The 25,400-nt window shown below is 50.4% G+C and overlaps 1 protein-coding gene across 2 annotated transcripts in view; it reads left to right on the top strand.

Annotated features, from left to right (window-relative positions):
• The window catches only part of CFAP210 (cilia and flagella associated protein 210), a 570,861-nt gene that overhangs the window by 347,400 nt on the left and 198,061 nt on the right, over positions 1–25,400 (top strand). The window lies entirely within an intron of this gene.

The following is a 25,400-nucleotide window of genomic DNA, read 5'->3' as shown; positions in this document are numbered from 1 at the left end:
CCACGAAGTGGCGCAGGTGTAGCATAACGCCACGGCAATGTAAACCAAAAAAAATGGTTTACATTTTCACAAACATAACATAGGAGTAACGGAAGTCTGTCAGCGTCAGGTATCACACTGTTGCCATATGCCAATGGCGAAATACACAGAGAATGTCAAAAGAAAACATGCACAACATGTAAATAATAACATAAATGGTATGTCCACAGAAACTCACAGCAAAACCCCAGGACATGTTTGCGGAAGGTGCAAAACAATGAAATAATATGACAATGTTATAAAACAGCAGCGTAATACACATCAGCTTCACAGCCACAACACACCATGGTATGCATGTAAAGCCACAACCACGGTGCAAGGGTTGCCAAGGACTCGCGGCAGTGTTCGGCGTGGTAACTATGAATTAGTAGTCATTGCCATGCAAATGAGGCAGATAATACTGAATCGCAAAAGCCCCACCGGCGTAAGGCTGTACCAAACGGCGCAGCGGTAATACACCGAGGAGTGGCCCAGAGGGAATACATGTCATCTGCAGAGGGGTGTGCCACTGTAGGAGGAAGCACATTGGAGCTCAGCAAACCTGGGCTGTACATTGCACATCACAGCTGCATGACCGGCGTGTGGGGAAATAGTTGAGCTGAGAGCACACAATGCGCGCAGAGGTGCATGTGCACGAGGATGACTACGTTCCCTTAACCCAGTCATGTGACACTCGCGCAAATAACATCGGAAACAGGAAGGTGATGTTGAGAATATGAGGAAATGTGGAAGCAGTGTAATTGGAGTAGTAATGAGCAATGAACACTAATCAACCCACGAAGGCCAATCGGCGGCAGCTGACAACTCTGCATGCAGAAACCTGCAAAACAGGATAGGGGAGGCATATGAATGCAAAGAAAGTAGGGGAGGTAGCAGATTGCAAAGAGTGAAGACCTGACACAGCAGAGCCAAGCAGACAGGCAGCACAACGGCGGCACACAAAACGCACGATATGCCATGTCCCAGAAACTACACATGACAGGGCTCTGCAGGATGCATGCCAGGAAATAGTAGGTGCAACGTGCAGAAATAGTAAGGGAAGGTCAAAAGGTAATCCATTGCAGGCAAGAGCAATGCAACACCAAAGGCAACAGTGTTGCAGTGCCAACTGTAAAACACGGAAGATAATCCCCAGATACGGCCGCACAGACACACCCTATGACATCACCGCGTGTACAGCACAACAGTATAAAGTGTGAATGCACACAACACACAGCCGTGTATTCCCAAATGCCGCACCATAGGTGTAAACACACGGGGAACTTTTAAAATGTACATGTTGGGTGCTGCCGTGGCCATGATCCATCAGCATGTGTCAGAGACAGACGGTGTTGTGGAGGAGGGTGCCGACAACTACCGTAGGCCTCAGAGGAGAAGGAGAGTGTTCAGACCAAGGGTAACCTACCAGGGGCTACAAGACCTGGAGATAGTAGAGCGTTACAGGGTGGATAGGGACACGTTACAGCAAATAGTGGAGCTGTGCCGGCCACGCCTGAGAACAAGAAACAACAGAGGGGAGCCCATCCCAGTGGACACAAAGGTATGTGTAAGCTTGCGAATACTGGCCACAGGTACCTTTCAAAGGCCAACTGGGGATATAATGGGCATCTCACAGGCATCAGCATCCAGGGTACTACACCAGTTTCTGGATGCCATGTTACCACATGCCAATGAGCATATATACTTCCCCAGATCTCAGGAGGAGTTGGCTAGCAATATGCGCCACTTCCACCGTGTGGCACAATACCCGGAGGTACTGGGTGCGATAGACTGTATGCACATACAAATCAAGTCACCACCTGGGGAGCAGGGTAGACGCTACATAAACCGCAAGGGATTCCCTCCATCAATTGCCAGGTCATGTGCAATGCGCAGGGCATTATCATGGATGTGTGTGCTGGCAGCCCTGGAAGCTTCCACGACTCCCATATCTGGCATGCCTCACAGCTGTACCAGGTATTCGCCAGGGGGGACATCCCACAAGGCCACCTTGTGGGGGATGCTGGCTATGCACTGGAGCCGTGGATGATGACTCCCATCAGAAATGCACACACACACATGCAAGAACGCCATAATGAGGCACACGCACAAACCAGAATAATCATAGAGCGTGTGTTTGGGATGCTGAAATCACGGTTCCGGTGCTTGGATACATCCGGTGGAGCCCTGCAGTACTCTCCAGGCACATGTGCCCACATATTCATAGTATGTGCCATGTTACATAATATGATCCTGAGGAAGCAGCTGCTGCAGGGAAATAATGGTGAAGGGCCACAAAGCCCACCACAACTGCCAAGGCCAGTCCAGGCACAGAGGGTTCAGGACCATGAACACACTGTGCCAGCCCCAGTAGGCAGATGGAGGCGTACCCAATATGCCTATGCCCTGGCAAAGAGGGAACGTATAGCACATACTCTGACAGCGTAGGCCCCATGGACTTGACACCTCCCTACCTGCACATACAGTGAAATGGACGGCACACAAACATGACCACCCATAAAGTGTACCGTATGGGTGGCCCCATGTGTGACTCCAACATAGGCAGCCCCCAAACACTGTACACCCAACAGCCAGTGGAGCATGGAACGCCAACACCCGAACCGTACGTGGGTCCTACAGCAGACGGCGTTGCTGTATGCTGCCATGTTCGCCGCAAGGTGTATACATATAAACATGCATATATATGCATATACATATATGTAGATAGATATAAGTACATATATAGAAATATATGTACACATATACATATAAGTACTACAGGTAAGACAGGGAATCAGAGGGATGCAAGGTGACAGAGATGTAACACGCGATATCTGTACAAAGTATACAAAGTGAAACGACAACCTGAGCATCCGGGAGGTTTAACAGAAGAAGATACCGCCAACCATGGAAAGGGCAACATACCGAAATGCATAACCGCGAGTCGGAATGATCGCCAGGCCACAGTACAGTAACAGTACATGCGCAGGTAATACTATGATGATATGAGGGGGGAGGTAGACACCGCCGCCGGTGACGCGGCCCACGTAGGTACTGTGTGCAACCGTCCCCGTGAGTGCTGTAGTATATGTATGTGTGCGGTGAGGGTGCCGTGTGTGTCGCTGTGCGAGTGTAATGTGTGTGTCTCTGTAATATGCGTATGTTGGTACCATGTTAGAGGCAGAGTGGAATAATATGTGTAGGCATACGGTACATTAGCCACAGGCATATGTACACCAGTAGTCCCAAAGTAGTAGTGAGAGCCCCACCCTGGCTAGGCGTGTGGCGACGTATAACGATACAAAGTGACAATGTCCCAGATTGTAGCACAGGAATATACCCCACAGGAAATGGAAAGGACGTATGTACTAATCATGACCGTATGTATGACACCGATATGCTAATCGCAAAATGATACGTCGGCAAAGTCACACAGCAATAGGTATGTACCGCAGAAATACGTATGTGCAACCTCAGTACTGACCGTGGCCACGTATCGGCACGTAAACACTGCTGTGTGTTCTACAAGTGTCAAACAAGCAATCCCCACCTGAATAGGTGGCAACCACTGGCAAACAGGCCATCCCAAGAACAGGACCACAATGACTGTAAATATCTGGGACAGAATGACAAGGGACAGTCATCGTACAAACAACCGCTGATATACCACAGATGTGACGGAGGAATACATGCATGAAGCACACGCAGGCGAGACCAACACCACATGACAACAACACAACCTACACTCCCAGACCAACAGACAAGTAACTGTCAACTCCCCAGGCAGGGATGGAGCACACAGACAACCATACCGTGTATGTAGAGATGCAAGGCCCACAACCCGTATCCGTCACCTACAACCTCCGATATCCCCCATCGTACATATTAAAGGGATACAAGCCGTAATAGCAGCACAAACATACAGGCAGTCCATGACATCTGCATAACCGCAACATCTCGAGTGGGAAACACAATCAGAAGCGGATGCATACTTGCATGCGTTGTTTAAAGGAATACAACAGCCATGTTACACATCCGAATGCAAAACGCCATTAACAGACGTCGTCAGGACAGGGACACCCACATGTCGAATCAAATACTATACCCAACACACACAATCCACGGCTAACACCACTGCGAAAGGTACCTGTCGCTACACATAGCGGCTGCAGTTACACATAACATAACACAATACAGACCATCTCCACGAAGGTAGGGCTAATAGCCAACGCCCAGGTGAGGAATCCAACCATACCCCAGTTACGACGCATAATGTCCGAATGGAGTAGATGCACAGGTGATATGCGCACAATTACACACTGAGGAACAGCAATTGGTGGGATGAACCCACATGTTGCAGATATCGACGGATATAAGGATGACTCCCAGGATATTCAAACCGTATGCTCATACCGAACCAGCAGTGTACAACTGGAAGAGTAATAAATAGGAATACCGATACACGGAACGAAACACAGAATGAAACACCGACAAGGTATGTAGAACACACGATATATGCGGGTGTAATGCATGATGTGTATGATGAAGCTGTACTGTATGGGAATGGTGTTTGTAAGTAATGACACTTGTCCATAATGCAGAGAGTGGTGAAAGGTGGTTATGTAGTGCTATCCTGCTGAGCATACCAACGACTGTGGACACCGTGTGCACAGCAGTGGGACATCATGTACACAGCCGAGACACCACAAGGGCTGCCACAGGGGGGCATTAGAGAGAACAATGCCAGACCACACGCCAATGCTGGCAGTGGATATCCAACAAGGAAGTGCCACAGCAAGGGATAGGACATGTATGTATACTGTCACAGCACACATGTGTATGGGCATATACCGCCGATGTCATACGTAATGTGCGCCCGACGTGCACGTATGCCTTGCAGTAGGGGATACTATGTCAACTATGTGTAATGTAAAGCTGTCATGGTGGATATGACAGACATTATACACAGTATCACAGGCATAGCATGCATAATGGAGGTATTGCCTATTGGTATGTACAATAACAGGATACATATGGCCTGTAGGTATGGGACAGAGTAGTAGCATCATAGCCATCCAAAATGGAAGGAACACCAAGTAACCATGCCCAAACGATCTGTAGCAGGTGCATTGTGGGCAACAATGAAGTCTGGCAGGTCCATGTGTAAACACATGTGCAGTGTACACAGTAGTGTTACCTCCCCATGGTAGTGTCCTGTGAACAGCAGAGGCGGGTGTCAACTGCATGTCTACACAGTACTGCTGCTGTGGTGGTACCATGACTATGTGTCACTCAAACAGCAAGGGAGCTATCACAGGAACAGTGCCACTGTGTGTCCCTGTGGGATGTGCACAGGACCTATGTTCCACAGCATGGTGTGTGTTGTGTCTGCGAAGTAACACAGAAGCCCAGCCCATGCAGTGTGGCATGTGTGCACATATCCATGAGCAGTCCGTTCACACTGCCCACCACAATTGTCATGTATGAGGAGTATATGCATCAGTAATGCGGAGGACATGGTCCGTGTCAGAGCAGAAGACACCCCTGTATATGTGGTATGCAGATGTGTACAGATGTGTTTTCCGTCTGTCATCCGCATATGTAAACCGTCTGAGCCTGGTACACATCGTGGCATGACAATGCTGTGCCATGTAAAGTCACAGCCGTTTTGGAAGATACACCATAAATGTGATATTGTACCCATGACCGTGTGTAGATGTGTGTATGCCACAGGTACAATGGCTACCTATGTACCAGCATCACACACAGTACAGATAGGTGTGGCCCTGCAGAAGTGTACCCATGCCACAGTGGAATACAGTAACCACAGGACCGTGTGGGGCATATGTGTGTACAGCAACCATGTACAATGTGATATGTATGTATGGGGCCAGTATCCATGTGATAGTCAGTGGGTGAATGTTGCTATGCAAAGGTGATGTGCATGCACCATGTGTCATGCATCCCGATGCCATTACACCCACATGATGTATCTGCCACACTGACACCCATATGGTTGTAATTGGTATGAGCTGGTGGAGCTATAATGGTGCCAGGTATGTAGGTGTGGGATATCTAGGCATGGACAGTACTCTGTGACAGCATGTTGTGTATGTAAGCAAATAGTGAACATGAGGGGCCCCATGACTGAGGACTGTGTAATGCCATATGTACCTGGCATGTAGTAGGTACTATGATATGCTTGCACCACTGTGTGACCTGTCCAGGAGTCATATAGCCTAACATCCTGAGACACAGGGTATGATGTGCAGGTGGATGTGTATGTTGCCAATACCAGAACGTGGAATGGTGCTGAAGGGCAATGTGAGGACAACATCTGATGTGTTGGCCTCTGTACCACCCCAACCACCCATGCAATGGTACGACAGGTGGCCAGCATGTGTATGTGGCGTGCTGTGGCACACACAAGCCCAACAAGGGTGCCAGGAAAGGCATGGAGGCCATCAATGTGTGCGTGAAGCACGTTTGTGAGGATGTGCCCCAGTGCCATTCAGAACAGTCCAGTCATGGGTGTATGAATGCAGTCCCACACGTGCAATGCAGTGCCACCCATGGGTAGTGCGAGAGATGCGGCTGTGCGGTGGTCAAGGTACACAATGTCTGACAACAGGCTAGCAGTGAATATAGTGGGCTGGTGCAGAGACACATACCAAACAGGTTGGTGGGACACAACAGCTAGGGACATCGGAAGGTGACATCGGGCCAGTGTCCCAGGACATAATGTGTGCATGTCAGTACCATGTATGTGTCCACAGGGACACTATGATGTCCATGTATGTATTGCGACCCTGTAGTGAGTGAGGGTGTGTATTGTTGGTAAGTACACCATCGCCTGGCACGTTGCCAACATTATCTCGGTCTGCAATGCCTGGGTGACTATTGTATGTGACATTGAATGTGGATGTAGCCAAACAACACAGACATACCACCACACTGCCTGAGGCCCCACACTGCAATGTGCGGCAGTCATGTGTAGGTAGCCAGCCTTGGAGCATGTGATGGACCTCGAGGACCCACCATGGCTGACAAGTGATGCACCCCACACATGTGAATATACACCACCGTGTAACAGCCTGCACATGTGCCCATACATCAGATGTGCATGGAACATGACCACCACCGTGGCATCTGTGAAAATGTCAGTACCACCATGTCTCTGTGTGGAATAGCATGGTCCCTACCAATGTGTACATGCTACGGAAGTGCACTGTGGTATGTGTCAGCATATGTATGTACACTGTCCATCTGCCAGGGTGTCATGCCATCAACAACTGCTGTTAGCAGACGTCAGTAGTACTGGCTGTAGTACACATGTTCCATGTATGCTGCGATGGGTGTGTGTCCAGGGTGTGGCTAGCAGGGCCGTGAAGCATATGTGTTCATCCACAAAAGGGGGGATAACCCCAGGTGCAACACACCAGACACATGGAGGTATTGTGCATGCTGAGGGTAGTGTAGGTATGGTATGTGTTGTGTAATGTGTCAGCCAGCTGGGTGGAGTGCATGCCTCAAGCATGTGTAGGTACATGGGTGTCCATTCTAGGGAAGTGTGGGTTGCTGTCAGCACATGGCAGTATCAGCTGTCTGAGGCCCAATGTACAGTATAACAACACAGACAGCATGTAACCTGTGGTGTACAATGTCAACTCTGTTGCGTGTTACAATGTGTCTAGCGGTCACAAACATGGATATCTTTACATTGAGCACCTATGATGCATTGTGTTCAGCAACTATCCAGGATGTGTGCAAAACACTGTGTGATGTGGGATCCCCTCACCTGTGTGTGTTGCAGTCCAGGTATGTGCCTGGGAGGTACGATCCGTGTACAATCTGTACTCGCAGGTGTGCTGCGCAGAGCATGGAGGCAGGTCCCAGTCACTGCAGATAAATGTGAGTGGTGCACTAGTGTGTGTGCCTTGCTTGTGTGCAGCACAGTGGAAGATGCAAGCATTGTCCCACATGACCCCATGCCGTGCCTGCCTGTTACAGCCCTGCTGGAGACAGTTATGTGACACCACCACAGAGGCAGTATAGCATGTGAAGATGTACATGTGTGCTCCACACCCCAGGCAGACGGCCGCAGGTCATGTGTGCCACAGCAGTGTGGTCGACCAGGACTGTCATAGCGGTCAGATACCACATGCCTGTATAAGTACAGTATGAGCATAGGCAACAGTTGCAGTGACACAGTAGGTCAATGTACAGTGTCCCTGTGTCCAGACCACTGCCTACTGTACACTTGGCTAGACACACACCCAGAGGGTGAATACACCGGTGAGCCATCACATTTCCCAGTACATGTAGCCTGTGTAATGCCATCACAGGGCGGTCACAATAACACGTTGTATGAGAGATATGTTGTACCAGGTGATGTGTCATGTGTGCATATGTTGAGTTGCACAGCTGTTCACATGTCCGCAACATATCAGTGCATGATGCCTAGTGTAACATGATGTGTGGAACTGCACTGTGATCCACAACAGGGTCATCCGAGACAGGTGTGTTGTGAATGGTGTAACCCATGGTTCGGCGGGGTATACACCGGTGCTGTTGGCTGCCATGCTGGAGGCCACCAGTGGTGCTTACAGTGGTCATACAGACATACTGCACACATTGTTCTGGCAGGAATGTCCATTGTTGTAGATGATGTGTTACTACGTGAAGGTAGGTGTGTGTTGTGAATGTTACCCATCCAGATGTGACCATCAGGTGCAGTCATGGTTGTCGACAGCATCACACCCATCCACAGCTGTCAGCACCCTGTCCCCAGAATGGTTGTCAGCCGCCCTCGTACTGTGTGACATATGTGCAGATGGCGGAACACCCACTACTGGCTGGCTAACAGTGTCATCTAGGAAGGCTATGTGATGGCTGGAATACACTGTTATAATGTATAATGATGGTATCCCAATGAAGTACATGGAATCACAGATAGTAAGCCATGGCTGGCATGTAAACCATGTACAACAATGACTGTGTGACAGACAGAAACAATGCAGAGCCATGTTGAACATGCACCCATGAGAACACCAAATGAGGTATGTTGCACGTATCGATGTACAACTGTCAGCTATGGGCACAGCATGGATGCAGACGCACATCCCCCACAGGCAGTACCACTCCATGTAGGTAGGGGGGCATTGCACGAGTACATGTGACAGTTGATCTACTGCCACATGTACTGCATATCCGTCATACAGGGGTAGCAGTGGTACGTGACTGTTGTACATGCCTGTACATATGACCATGTCCCACAGGATATGTGTTACGTGTGTACAACACCTGTCGTACCGTCATCAAGCTGTGAAGTGTATGGCTGCCAGTGTACCTGTGTGACATGTTGTGCAATGGGTGCAAAGGTACGCAGTAGTGCATTGCATGCCCACATGTCCCACACAGGTGCATAGCCTGAACATACAATACAAAGAGGGTGTTGGATCATAGCAACCCACAAGAGGAGATGGGTATGGGTGGCAACCCACTACCACCTGTCCGGGTAAGGTGTGCATGTCCATGACACATTGGCACCTGAGATGTTAGCTGTACAGCCGTACAGGGCGGCATGCATATTCGATCACTAATACCCCTGCGTGTTCCACCACTGGCCTGTTGACAGACAGACACCAACACAATGTGCAGCATTGACATGTGCACAGCACATCACTGCTGGCTACAGTAGAACAGGTTTACCGTGTAGACACGTGCACAGAACATCTGCGCCAGCCACAGTCAAACACGGTATGTGTTGAACCCCACCATCATTGTAGCCCATGCCACAGACAGATGTACATGCATCTGTGTATGTACGGCTGGGAATGTCCCTGGGCTAGCAGTATAGCTGTGTCAGTGTTGCGAACAACATACTGAATGGGCTGGGTGTGTGAGGTGTGCGTCATACGTGTATGGTCCGATGGATGATACCATCAGTGCCCCGCTATGTGAACATCCCTGTCCCCATAAATGGATACCTATGCTGTGCCCAACACCACAGTCCCTGTGGGAGGGATGGTGCTGTGTGGTGCACCTGCTGACATGGCAGTGGCAGCAGGCACTGGATGTAGACATATGTGGTACCCATGTCAGGCCAGGGTACCATCCATGTGCACGGGATATCATTGTGTGGGCACATACAGCACTGTGTTGAACAATATCACAGCACATAGCACCTGTCAGGGGTAATGTGTATGCATGGATGTGCGATACCAGCATGCACCATACACACCCCCACCAAGCAGCATGCTGCCTACCTTGCAGAAGGCCATTGTCCACACCCTGATGATAGACATGTGTAATGTCCATATACACACAGCAATGACATATGGAATGGACAGCCACCCTCCCAATACCAGTACCCCCCAGGTGGGACACATCCCTGTGCCATGTATGTGACATACCCTGCCATACCATGCAGCCCTGTCCAGCAAGGCTGCACGTGTCATCACAGTCATACACGATGTGATGGCCAAATGGCACTTGCACTATCAACCGTCCAGAGCAGTAATGTGGCACTGATGCACCTTGTGGTGTCACAGGTGCTGTGTGTTGGTGTGTACAACGTGCATGCGCACATGCTATGTATGACCATCCCTGCTAATGTCATATGATTACACAATGTCCCATGTGTATCACATGTGCAATACAGGTGAGCCATGGCAGGTTGTCCAACAGCTGTACAGTGCTGTGTAGATGTACATGGCACAACACATGCATGTACAGGTGTCCACGTGTATGTGTGCAGTGCCACCGCTGACGTCCATAATGGCTGCATCTGTGATGCCTAGCGACATATACACAGCATCCAGGTGAACAGTAGAACTGTGTGCACATTGGGACATGTGCCAACTGGTATGAACACAGGTGCAGGCAGGTACACATGTCCACAGCAGGTTACCATCAACATGGTGTGTGTACAGTGTGATGAGTTGACACACAGATATGATATGATACCCGCTGCTTAACGGTGTGACAGCAACACGTCAGCTGTGTCAGTGCCATGATGCATCACAGAGATTACTGTGCAGATGTTGTACATGTCATAGCAATGTATGTCCAGCGGTATGCCAGTACATCAGTGTAAATGTGACCTGTCAACATCATTATGTCTTACAGATAATGCCTCGTTCACGGCTGCCAGCCTTCAGCCGCCAGGAGGATGATGTAATCATACCGTTGCTCCATGACAACTATGACCTGCTATTCAGCCATGTTCCACAGCAAGCACAGCAGCGGGATGACCTGTGGCAGGATATGCGCAGGAGGGTGAACGACGTGGGTGGCAACAACCGCACCTACCAGCAGATACACCGACACTGCACGGACCTAATATGGCACGCAAAACAGCGTGCCGCCACAATCGCCAGAGAACAAGGTGGAACAGGTGGTGGGCCACCAACCCAGCCCCCACTCACACACACGGAGGAGCTCCTGGCCAGTCTGGGGACACCCAGGGAACATCATGCAGAAACACTCGCTGCCATCGTGGAGGTGGGTGTCTCCCAACCAATGAGCCTGGAGCCGCCTGGTAAGTCAGTCTTGCATATGTGTATGATAACTGCCATAGGTGTGGGTGTCACAGTACACCACGTAATGTGCCAACACATGCCAGGTATATGGCCACACAAGCCGCATACTACAGTATGCTACATTGTGTTTGCAGATGTGTGCATAACACATGCTACCACACAGGTACATGATGTGACATGCACAGTGCTTACTGTGGCTACAGTCATGGATAATGATTATACTGTTGTGTCGCCCCCATACAGGTACCTCTGGCGTGTCGCACAGCCATGAGTCCGTCGCAGGTGAGACTGTTGTTAGTAACAGACATGTTACAGTGTATAGATATTCGCCATGTGGCCAGGTATGACATGCACACCTGGGTTCTGCTCCAGCCACAGTATACAGGTTGCACCACCAGACACACACACCACCCATGTACAGTAGATACAACCATTAGTAAACACCGGCATGAAACCACAGTACCTGTCAGTGTGATATGTGCAGTCAGCTATGCATACAATGGTGGAGGTGTTCTACAATGGATGCAAATGTAGTATGCATTGGAATGCCATTTGTGGTACGCACACAGTACCACATAGTGAGCTGTGATCTGGCCAGCACACAGGTGTTACCAATGTGACATATGCCCCTGCATTGTGTGCACACGTTGTGACAGGGCACATGACCTGTCCCATGCATGTGGTGTTCTGTCTGCAATATTGTCACACCATGACATGACCTACGCCCGACATAGCAAACATCCACACTGTTGTCTGCATAGCCCTCTGGATTGTGACACCTCCGACTTGTATGGGTGTATGTCACATGGGCCACCACAGGGATGGGTACATGATGCCCATCACACACAATTGTCCATGACCCAGTCAAACATGGCCATGGGTGATAGCTACAGGCATGATGCCACACAGTACATCTGGTGTGGATAGACACCGTTGCACATTGTCCACACATAGTGCAATCATAGCTGTAGTGGACCACCTGTACATTTGATGTGGTACACCAGACAACCAGAATGCCTGTCTGCAGCCACTGGAGGTGCCACCAATGTCTACCATATACGTGCTGTGGAACAGCATGACTGTGTTGCAGACATGGCAATGCAATGCGTCCATGTTATGCATCGCACAGAAACATACCTGTGTCCTGCTGCCATGCAGTGGCACAGTGCCTGTACTCCCCACTGTATAGCTATGTACACGGCTCACACCAACCACACCTGCACAGACATCTTCATTACACATGCATTCTATCTGTAGCCTGTACACATAACACTGCACTGTGATGTCCAGTATGATGCGGTGCATGTGGGGGGACACCATTGTCACATGTACACATGTTATCGCACATGTTGGCGGAGTACATGTCAAAGTGACGCCAGCCATGTGTACTGTTAACCTGCCTGTGGCCACACGGTGTATCACGGTGATGCATGCAAACTACCATGAATGTGTGTACTGCATGCCTACTGAAATGACACCTGCTTGATGTAGTGTGCACCCCAGGGCAGTATGCATACTACCACTATTAATGTCCGGCCTGCATTCACTGAGCTGTGGTGTGGGAATGCTGCATGCCATCTGCAATATCACATGCATGATGTGTCTGCGTGTGTGTGTGTGTGTGTCAGCGTGTGTGTGTGTGTGAGTGCGTGTGTGTGTCTGTGTGTGTGTGTGTGTGTGTCTGTGTGTGTCTGTGTGTGTGTGTCTGTGTGTGTGTGTGTCTGTGTGTGTGTGTGTGTGTGTGTGTGTCTGCGTGTGTAATGTATCTCACAGTATGTCTTTGTATTCACAGGTGTTGTAGGTGCGTTCCCCTCCTGCGGTCCATCTGATGCTAGTGTCCCCACAGATACTAGCGGTGATGACCATATGCATGAGGCACAGGCAGGGTTGTCAGGGGCAGAAGCTGTGCCATTGGTTACCATCCCACCTATGTCCCCTTCATCTCCGCACACGGTTCTGATGCCGACACATACCACATCACCGTTGCCCATAGAGGAAGGACAGTCAGCATCTGTTGGCATTGAGCAGGAATGTGTGGTGGCTACAGAAGGTGCGTACACACCATGTTGCCAGTGTAATGACTGGTGATGTGCCACACAGGCATGTGGCTGGTGCTGCTCATAGGAGGACCTCTGGCAGACATGCACCTGCTGTACAGGGTGCAGCAGCTGGTATCACCAGACGCATGTTCCAGACTGTAATGGCGGCACAGGCACGTGCTGAACGGCAGAACCAAGAAGGGCAGAGGCTGCAGAGGGCCGCAATCCATTTCCTAAATGAGAACATCCAGTCATTGGCGAATGCTCAACAGCAGATTGCTAATGTACTGGATAGGCGATTAGGTGAGATGGTTGGAATCCTCGACCGAGGCATGTCAATCCGCGAGCGTGAGCTGTCTGTGCTGGAACACCTGGTAGGGGTGAGGTGTAGGACATGTGGCCATAGGCCAGCAACACCACCTAGTGTAGGTCGATGTGCGTGCCACCTCTCATGCCCACTCACACAGTGCCGGTAGCAGCAGCAGTGCAGCTGGTGCTACACCAACCACACCAGGACACAGCAGGCCACGTGGATGTGGCCCTGGCTGGTCCCAGCGTGGACACGGTTCCAGCGGACATGTGTCATCGGAGAGTGGCCACTCCATACCTCCACCCGGTAGTGCCCGTGTGACCCCAGGCAGGCACGGGTCACGTGGCCGCAGACGGACACAATGAGCCATACAACCTGCACTGTACAGTCTGGGGCTGCCAAGTATACCCCATGTAGGCATCACAGATGGCTGAACTGTGTACACACATACCCACACACGGCAGACACAACTGTAGGGCTCCACCACATCCACATGCATTCTGCACAGTCATGCCCAGTAAATGCACCGGCCCTTACACACACACATGATGTCATCCATTGGTACAGCCTATGCCCCTGGCACACATATCACCCTGTGCATATGATGAAGCCTCTGCCGCATCACTGTCATCCACACCATCGGTGCACAGTTATGCAAATATATTCTGATGCACAGGGTGGACAAGATAGTGAGAGGTGTATGTGATACCTGTGTACGCATAGTGTGTGATGTGTATGTTGCAGTGGTTGTGTATGACAAGTGACAGGTGCATATGTGACGTGGGTTGTGTACATTTAACATGCAGCAGACATACCATGTAGTGCAGGTGCAGCATGCATTGAGCTGTGTACACGGTATGTGTGGCGGTTACATGTGTAGCAACATGTTGGTTCTGTTAACCTGTATGCCTCATATGGTGTATTCGCATGTGCCTACTGGGAGCACTGTTATCAGTCCCCCACGTGTAGCTGTGGGTTACCCACAGGCACATCTGGCAATATCAGCATACCACAGGTACCCGCAACCTGCCTGGACACCTACATAGGTACATAGGTACATACCAGGCTATGTGCCCTACGGCATGTGTAAGCCTAGCCAGAGTGTGTGTGGCTTTCACCACCCTTTAGGATGAGGATACTATATCCATTGGTCTGCTGTCCCTCTGTCCAGCAGTGACACAGAGATGATGCCTGGGGCATACCTACGATCTCCCATCCACACGTCAGGATTACTCATGGACAGAGTCAGTGAGGGGCTCTGCTTCACAAGGGCTGGGAATCTGTTCCATGGTGTAGGGAGTCTCTGGGCAATGAACCTGTCCCTCCAGCATGTCCTATCTATGTCCGTGTTGAGGTTTCTGTCTGTTGCTCTCGTGCCCGTGGTTGTTTGGATCCTAGGAGGTGGAACATGTCCATGACACCCAGGTCGGACATGGCCGTGTATGTCAGGCACAGATCACCTCGGAGCAGACGGTATGAGAAGGTATACAGCCGGAGTCCCCTCAGTTGGGCAGCGTGTGACATATGTTTCAGCACCTTTATCCCTGTGTTGTGGAACGTTTGGGGTCCTTCCGAGTGCTGCAGGTGTGGGGTTAGGTACATTCCGAATGTGGCATTGTACCCAATCATTGGTCTGATGCGTGAAGAGTACAGGGGTACAATGACCTCCCCTGATGTGGATGTGAATCCCTTCATGACCAGGTGGGCACAGTGGAATGTCTTCCCAACCACATTGGCAATGTGAGTGTCAAGAGAGGTTACCAACAGGTTTGGTACCCAGGTCCCTGACCACGTCCACCATGTTTAATGGATTACCACCTATGTGGTAATTCGGGGTGAACATGTCTTTCCCAAAGGGTAGGTCCATACCTTCCCTGGCATGTAGCTTCAGGCCATGGCTCTGGCACCAGTTATCCATTGCTATGAGACCTCAGGTGGATGTCCGTGTCTGATGGGGTGTTGAGTATGGTGGCCGGTTTGCAGTCATCTGCATACCTTGTCTGCCACAATCCCCCTATGTTTGCATGCACGGCGGAAAGTTGAATGCCGAACTGGAGGGGGCCCAGGACTGAGCCCTGTGGGCCACCACCGGGACCGGCTTGGAGTCTGACATGGCACCAGGAACACTAACCCTGTGGGTTCTGACCTTCATCCGGTTGGCAACCCATCGTGTGACATATGGCTCTACATCTACGCTGGTGAGCCTTTCTATGATGCCCGTGGAGTGTGGTTGGACGCTGTCGCCAGGTCACGGTAGACTGTGCAAACCGACGCACCCCATCAATGGCCTTAGTGACTCCTCCAAACAGGTCAACCAGGTTCAGGAGGCAGGATCTGCCCTTGACTAAGCCGATGTGGGTATGTTCCAGTATTTGTCGTTCCCCAATGTCTTCATTTATGGGCTCCATTATGGATCTCTCCATAGCTTTGCAGACAAGGCTTGTCAAGCTTATAGGGCAGGGATGTACAGAGTCTGTAGGAGCACCGCCTTGGTGGAGTGGGATCACAGTTGCCGTATGCCATCCATCGGGTACGTAGCCTGTAGTAAGGCTAAGATTAAACAGCAGCCTTATGTGCGGGTTGAGGCCCTCATTGAGGCTGTGTAGCACACAGCCAGGGACACCATCTGGTCCCATTGATGCTGTGTTCACTGCTTTACAGATATCAGCTCTCACCTGGGCATTCGAGATGTTTGGGAGGCTAGACTCTGGTGGGATAGATACATCCCCTTTTGGGGGGGAGGGAGGGTAGATGTATGCACGGAACCTGTCTGCCATTTTGTTGGCAATGTCTGTGGGTTCAGTGATCATTGTACCAGTCTGGACTAATTCTGAGCATAACTGTGGGCTTCCACCCATGTTCCTACCATAGCTAAGGAAGGCCTTATGGTTGTCTTATGTGTCCTTTGCAAGTCCAGTCCCACAGGTGGCCTTGGATGATTGTATGAGTGATCGTATGTTACCGCCAGTATTAATCAGTGATGCCTTCCCTGGTAGTGATATTGCTCTGTCATGTAGTAGCTTTCACCTCTTGTTGTATGGTTTGTTAATGGCTGGGGTCCACCAGACCATGTGCCTGCCTTTGGTGGACAAGGTCCTGATGTTATCAGGGATCGCTTGATCCAGACATTCCTGGGGGTGCTCATAGAAGGCATTTGTAAGGGTTTCAGCAGCGTGGCCTGTGTTTACCACTGGCATGGAGGCCTTGTAGGGTACCACACCAGTCGTATGACATGTGGGGTTCGCTGTGGAGAGGTCTTCACTGTGGTCTCCCTTGCCGGTGTTAGGTGCAGGATGCGGATCTCCAGTGAGATCACTATATGGTCTGACCTCACCATTGAGGGATGTACATCCTGTGTGGAGCATGTCATCCCCATGTGTGATGATCAGGACTAGTATAGTTCCTCCCCTTGTGGGTATGGTGCATGGTTGTTCCACAGCATTTGGGTGTATGAACACCTGGAACCTTTGGTGTAGGGTGTTGTGTCCTGGGTAATGTTCCCGGTCTATGTATGGGTGGCTGATGTCACCCAATATGATGGTGTTGTGAGAGCATTCATACTCCCCAGTGTCTTCAGGAAGGCTGTGTGGGTATCCTGGGTTTGGGAGGGTGGTCTGTAGCATGCAACAAACTGTAGGGCAGTCCTACCCATGGTTAATTGCACCTGGATGGTCCCCGCTGCTACGTGCATTTCTGCCAACCTGGAGGTGTGGGTATCTGTCATGGGAATGGAGACTCCCCCTCCTTCTGTGTTCGGTCCGGGTTATGGTCCTGAACGCGTGATATGAGGTATGACCTGATAGTGCTGGGGTGCTCTCAGGAGCCCTGAACAATGTTTCAGTCACAGCACTGACATCGATGTCCTCCATACTGCGGAGGGCATTTGAGGGCGTGCAGCTTGGGCGTACAGTACTGGCACTGAGCAGTATTCCCCTTTCTCTTTTCCAGGTTTGTAGTCTAGGGTGGTAGGTTTATCATTTCAGCCTTGCCTGCAGTGGGCACTGTGGGGGTGGCAGGAGCCTTTGCCAAACCCTTGAAGACCAGGGGCGACAGGTGCGAGCCATCCCTTGCGAAGGGGCGTGGCATGTCAAGCATGTCATCCCAGGCAAGAGGAAATTGGATCCCCTCAGACTGACACCGGTAACCAGGCAAATTATCAAGGGTGATCATTCGGAGCCAGTATTGTGGCATCATACTTGATGAGGGTGGGATACTGCCCAGGGTCAGGGACATGCTGGCCTGGGCTACACAATCTGAGAGCCCCTCTATGTCTCCTTACATGTATCCCAGGGTGGTATGTCTCCGGTCGTTGACACCAGCATGGACAATGACCGCATCATACATGTACATGCTGCAGAGTGACCTGAGTGCGTGTGTTATGTGGCGGATTCCAGTGCCCGACAGGCAGCCTACTGTGATCATTCCCTTGTTCGGTCTGGTGGGTGGGACGTCGGTGTGTCTGACTATGGCGTCACCTATTACAAGTGTGTCTGGCATTGTGTGTGGCCTTTAGGGCTGTGACTGTTTAGCACACTGACGTTGACAACTATGTGTTGCATGTCCTATGTCTTGTGGAGGCAGTTGCTTGGGTGTCTGCTTTGGAGGCCTCGTTAGGTTCGTTACATGTTTTAACAGTGCCTCCGGGTATGTCTTAGTGTGTTCATGTGTTCGTTTAGCATTTGTGATAGTTCCATGTGACACTGGGTTTGTGGTGTGCATGGTGTCCTTCCCCTCCCGTTTGGTCTTGCTGGTCATGGTTTGAGAGAGCTCAGCCCCCTGTCTGGCTATATAGTTGCATCTCTCACATGTATTATGTTTAGTGGGGGAGGTGCAGCTTGTCCGTGTCCATGAGGCACCTGTAACATTGCCTCAGGACGCCCACATTCACCATCTGAAAAGGAGAGGTTGCTAGCAATTGACCCTTCGACATGCCAGAGAACGTGAATGCATTTGCTGTGTAACTGGGTCAGAAGGCACCTATAGGGAAGTGGGTACTCAAGGGGATTCTAGGCTAGTGTAGTACTCCATCTAGTATACATGTACCTTACCTATGTAGGAATACTATGGGAGCAGGTGCTGAGCTTTTGTGATAGAGAACAGACAGTTGAGATTGCAAGTAGAGAAGTTCGACATGTAAACCTGCGGAGCACGGAGCCAGATATAGTGTAACGTTGTTTACACGGTACATGACGCACATGTCCACACATATACTGCACCTGACGCCTGTGGTCGGTGCCACAGGCTACGGTGGACAGAGACATCACATACATGGCATGACACAGTACAGGTATGGTGACATTCTGCAGGTGTCGTACACAGCGTGCTGGCAACTGACCGCAGGTGTCACCTGTCAGCTGTGGTGCACGCTGTGCAGCAGTTGGATGCTGTACCAGTACAGGAATATGTCCGCAATCGCGGGGTGTACACCACTATGGCACACACCCCATTGTGTGCAGATGGGGACACCTGCCTGTGTGGTCAGCACCCTCACAATACAATGCACCCACACGCCATGTCACAGGGGGCGGTCTTGCACAGGTGGCCAGTATGGCTCACAAGTATGGCATTGACAGGGTTGTACAATGCAGCACCAGTATGGGATGGTCACCCTGTGTGGTTATTGTCCAGTCACAACACTATATCTGCATACACCCTCACAACAGGCAGCAGACATACACACATGTTGACACACTGACATGGTGGTGACCACACATGTCTACACGGAGGGACGACGTGGTGCATGTACTGCACCATCCACATCCATGCACCCCACACTGAGGTATGTACAGATCTCTACCATGGTGTACAGTGATGTGTGGCACGTGGCACATAGTCCCCCCGATCTGTGGCATACATGGGCACACATTCCTGCACACATGTCGGTGCTAGGAATGCCACACCCGCTATATGGGATATGTGCAGGCGTGCAGCGGTATGTAGTGCATCATGCATACCACCACTGTATCCGGCAGCTGTGCCGATATATGCACTTGGGAGGTGGTAGGGGTTACAGTGGCCATGTGACATATGGTCGATGACACCTGACCGATGGGTATGCATTATGGCAGTGCTGTCATGTAACGGCGACATAGCAGACTGTATGCACATGGCAGGGTAGGATGGTGTGTGACACACCTGTGACCACCACCTGCACACATGCATGTGGACAGGTGTTTAAACACATGGTGTACACACATACCGCCATGCGTGCTGTTACTATGCCACCATATGACGGCCCCCATGATGGGTATGCATGTGGTAGGGGGTTGCAACTGTGTTATGGACATCGGACACCGCTCATGCATGGCTGCACCGTGCACAGTACACGTGTCACATGTATCCCCTGTTGCCATGTGTGTATGCATTGCTACGTTGTGACATGTGTGTCAACATACATGGAACATGGACTGTGGTATGGTATCACAGCTGTCACAGGCAAACTGTACAAGGGTATGTGTCCCAGTCAACACCGCTACACCCTGTAGGGGTGCATACCACAGACATGTGTCCACCTTCCATTCATGTGTGTATTACAGACGCCAGTGTTATGCATGTGGTACATCACAGGCTTCGTATGTGTCCTGTGTGCAGTCCATGCACACAGCCAGGCGATCACATATATGACATATCCGGACTTTGTTTCACTGTGGTACAGCTGCAGTCATGTGTCATATCTGTGTCAGGCCCGTGGTATGTGTGGAGCACGCCTGTCCATGTATACCGATATGGGTGTACTACATCACACCTGTGGGATCATTGATAGTACATGTGTACTCTGCATGACGGGCGTACACCACCATATAGACCTGTGGACATATGTCACATGCTGTTGCTGGACCGTGAGGCATACTGCTGCACCGATGACATGGTGCTGGCATGGCAGCTACAGTGTTCACTGCAGTGTGTACATGTTCAGCCTGCACCCGTGACGCCTGTGATGTCATCTGTGTGTGTACGTGTAACTGCATGTGTGTCCACCCTGTGCATGTGTACGGGTTTACCTGTCCATGACTTGCGGTGTGTGCACTCCGTCTGCATGCCGGATGGCGCGTAGCACATACTAAGTGTGTGAGCATGCCCGGGTTGCTGTTGTGTGGGTGGACACACACGACGGTCCACGATCTGCCCTTCCATGATTCCACCCCATGTGTATGCATGTCTGCACTCTGCAGATTCTAAGTGTGTGAGCATGCCCAGTAAGCAGCTGTGTAGATGGACACACAGTACAGTGCACACCGCGCCCGTCTGCGTTGATACCCCGTGTGCATGTATGTTTCCCCTTCGCGACCGCTAGGTGTGAGGGCATGCCCAGTACGCCATTCGGGGGTACACAGTACAGTCGGCACCGATGTCTGCTACTAGGCGTGTAGCCATGGCCAATGACATCCTGCATAGCCATGGTGACCATCCAGGTGAGCCATATGTGGTTGGTATGCCACAATGGCTGCCTACATCATGCATGCCGGTTGCCCTCTCATAGGGTATACTGTCTGTGGTGCATCCCGTATCCATGTCGTGATGTTGTGCTCCGTAGTTAGTTGGTATTCCCGAGTGCAGCACTACCGAGTTACTGTACGCCCACCTTGGGATGGTAACATGCTGTGTGACTGCGCACTCTGTCATCATTCCCTATCGGCTGCCTTGCCTGTGCAGATGATATCACCCACCTAGGGGTATGCCTCCTGACAGTGCTGTGCTCAGTAATCTCGGTAGCGCGTTCTGTAAATGCATCATGCTGTAGTGTGTTCATGTAGGTAGGCGTAGGTTCAACTCCCGGCCCTTCCCCGTGTGTGTGTGTGTGTGTGTGTGTGTGTGTGTGTGTGTGTGTGTGTGTGTGTGTGTGTTTCCAGCTGCCCTTGGTGAGAGTAGTTCCTTTAGTCGCTTCGCAACACATACCTTGGCTATTGGCATCTATTCCAGTATGCCTCTGACAGCGCTGTGCTCAGTAATCTCGGTAGCGCGTTCTGTAAATGCATCATGCTGTAGTATGCTCATGTAGGTAGGCATAGGTTCAACTCCCGGCCCTTCCCCATGTGTGTGTGTGTGTGTGTGTGTGTGTGTGTGTGTGTGTGTGTGTGTGTGTGTGTGTGTGTTTCCAGCTGCCCTTGGTGAGAGTAGTTTTAGTCGCCCGCAACACATACCTTGGCTATTGGCATCTATTCCTTTATGGATGATGTCACCCGCTAGAAGTATGCCTCTGACAGCGCTGTGCTCAGTAATCTCGGTAGCGCATTCTGTAAATGCATCATGCTGTAGTGTGTTCATGTAGGTAGGCGTAGGTTCAACTCCCGGCCCTTCCCGTGTGTGTGTGTGTGTGTGTGTGTGTGTGTGTGTGTGTGTGTGTGTGTGTGTTTCCAGCTGCCCTTGGTGAGAGTAGTTCCTTTAGTCGCTTCACAACACATACCTTGGCTATTGGCATCTATTCCTTTACGGATGATGTCACCCGCTAGAAGTATGCCTCTGACAGCGCTGTGCTCAGTAATCTCGGTAGCGCGTTCTGTAAATGCATCATGCTGTAGTGTGTTCATGTAGGTAGGTGTAGGTTCAACTCCCGGCCCTTCCCCATGTGTGTGTGTGTGTGTGTGTGTGTGTGTTTCCAGCTGCCCTTGGTGAGAGTAGTTCCTTTAGTCGCTTCGCAACACATACCTTGGCTATTGGCATCTATTCCTTTACGGATGATGTCACCCACTAGAAGTATGCCTCTGACAGCGCTGTGCTCAGTAATCTCGGTAGCGCGTTCTGTAAATGCATCATGCTGTAGTGTGTTCATGTAGGTAGGCATAGGTTCAACTCCCGGCCCTTCCCCATGTGTGTGTGAGGTGTGTGTGTGTGTGTGTGTTTCCAGCTGCCCTTGGTGAGAGTAGTTCCTTTAGTCACTTCACAACACATACCTTGGCTATTGGCATCTATTCCTTTACGGATGATGTCACCCGCTAGAAGTATGCCTCTGACAGCACTGTGCTCAGTAATCTCGGTAGCGCGTTCTGTAAATGCATCATGCTGTAGTGTGTTCATGTAGGTAGGCGTAGGTTCAACTCCCGGCCCTTCCCCATGTGTGTGTGTGGGGTGTGTGTGTGTGTGTGTGTTTACAGCTGCCCCTATAGAGAGCAGTTATTTTAGACGCTTCGCAACACATACCTTGGCTATCGGCGTCTATTCCTTTACGGATGTTGTCACCCACCTAGACGTGTGCCTCTGACGGTGCTGTGTTCAGTGGTCCACGTAGCGTGTTCCATACCTGTGTCATACTGTTGTGCGGTTGGGTAGGTGGGGGTAAGGTCAATCCCCATGCCTGCCAGCTGTGTATGTGTGTCTATGCTCCCAGCCGCATGGGTTCATAGGTTATGGCTTTAGAGTTTCCACAGAACACTTATACCCTGCCGACATCTCTGTGTTTGTGGATGGTGAGACGCAGCTCGTGGACTGCCTGTGTGCCTGCTGTGGTTGGCGACCTCCGTAGCGTGTTCTCCACGTGCGCCCTGCTGTGGTGTGGTGGGGTGGTGCTGTGTACGTTACACTCCCGGCCTTGACACATGTGTCCGTCTGTATCTCTCTCGATGTATATATACATACTTATGTTATGCCCATAGCGCTGCTCTTGCATGGACAGCTGTCTGTTCCATGTATCGCATATTTGCACGGCTGACACATAGAACTGTGGTACGATGCATATCCACTCATTGTCCATGCAACGTCCGTATTCCGGCACGCCCTAGAGACATCTGCTGGATATCGTGGCAGACAGCTATCCTTGCTGTACTGACACTGTACCCGTACACGCCATACACCTTGTGTATAATTGCCTGTTTATGGTGTGTGTATGTCTATCTGAGCTGTGTGCATGGTCGTGTGTATGTCCCGCTATAGCCATCTGTGCAGGTGTCGCCACTATGGGTAATCCTTGTAGACCGCTGTGTCATGTGCACTTCAGCACATACCTGCAGACCGTACTACCCCTCCTACGGCAGTGGCCTTAGATCAACCGCTGCCCTAGGCGATGGGCTCCATGGTGCCCACCACCACAACACATGGTGCCCCCATTCTGGTGTACCTACATGACATAACTACTAGAAAGGTGGCCCTGCTAGTGCGGCGCCCTAGGCAGCCGCCGGGTTGGCGTATGCCTACGGCCAGCTATGAGCACATCACAAGGCATACTTTTACATTCAGTGTTTTATGAAGGCTAGATTTTAATCCCAGAGGGGGGGACCTTATCAACTATACTTTAGAATGCGGATTGAGATGGATTATTAGGTGGAGAGTTGACCACGCACCAGGGCTGAATGATGATGCACAGATTAAGCCTCTTTTGGGAAGCAGGTGGCTTAAACCCAAATAACAGGAATGTAGTTTAGGTACAGCTATACATTTTACACCTATTAGTCCACTCTTTCAGTTGTTTATCACTGTTTTACATTGATATACTATACATATTTTCTATATATATTGTTAGATTTATAATTGATGAGAATTAGGCATAGTACAATATCATATAATACATGTTTTAATAGGATGTTTTTAAAGATGTTAATATATGTGTATGTATTTAACATTGCGTCTGCGCTTTATATGCTGTGGTTACTTGTTCATTGTTTGATGAGAAATTGACCAATGAAAGTGTAAGGAGGGATATTTAAAGCCTGGATGCTTTTATGTTATGTGTAAGTCTGACGGAGCCTACGGGTGAAAGCGCTTACTTGTATATAAAGGAACCTTTTTATACCATTTGGGCACTGTCCTGGACAATTTCTACGTTGACTGTTTCATCTACCTATGTGTTTTTTGGATTGTGCGCCATATGGTGCCAGCGGTTATTTTGTGTTGATTAGGTGTATTCCATGGTCAATTGACATTAATCATGTTGATTCATTAAAGGATCTTCTTTATAAGTGGGAACGCCATAGTTTAACCATCCTATGACCTTCCTAGTTGAAGTTGCTAGTGAGCCATTAGTATGTGTTCCACAGGTCGCCCATTTGTTCCGCATTATGGAAGCAAGTGATCCCCATTTTGGTGATGGCAGATTGAGAGCTGTGTACGCCGGTATTCGCACGACGGTCTGACTTTGTATGGGGAATGTCTAATGTAGTCCCTATCTGTATTTCCTGTGCTATGCCTTACTGCAGCTGTGTAATTCCACCAGGTTTCCAGTTATGGGTGCCATCTTGGTCGTACGCTTGTCCATCCATGGGAATTGCCTACTGGACACTGATATAGGGCTGTACACATTTCACACCTGCTTTCAGCATTATCCGGTGGATGCTTTGCATCATTAGTGGGGAGTAAGGCATGTGCTATACCCACATCCCTCCCATGGGGCGGGCCAACGGATTATCTGCCAAACAACACCGAGCCCCATTTCTGCATACCCAGGATCCCATGGCTGCAACCCTCGACGGTACACATTACACATCCTTCATGTGTGCGGGACTGGGATGTGGACGCACTTCTATGGACTCGACAATCTGGGGATTTCTGTTCATATGTCCT

This window comes from Protopterus annectens, chromosome 6.part1 (assembly GCF_019279795.1).
Source record: "Protopterus annectens isolate FY-2018-M chromosome 6.part1, PAN1.0, whole genome shotgun sequence".
Classification (NCBI taxonomy): Eukaryota; Metazoa; Chordata; order Ceratodontiformes; family Protopteridae; genus Protopterus; species Protopterus annectens.
This window is presented reverse-complemented; position numbering and strand designations above follow the sequence as displayed.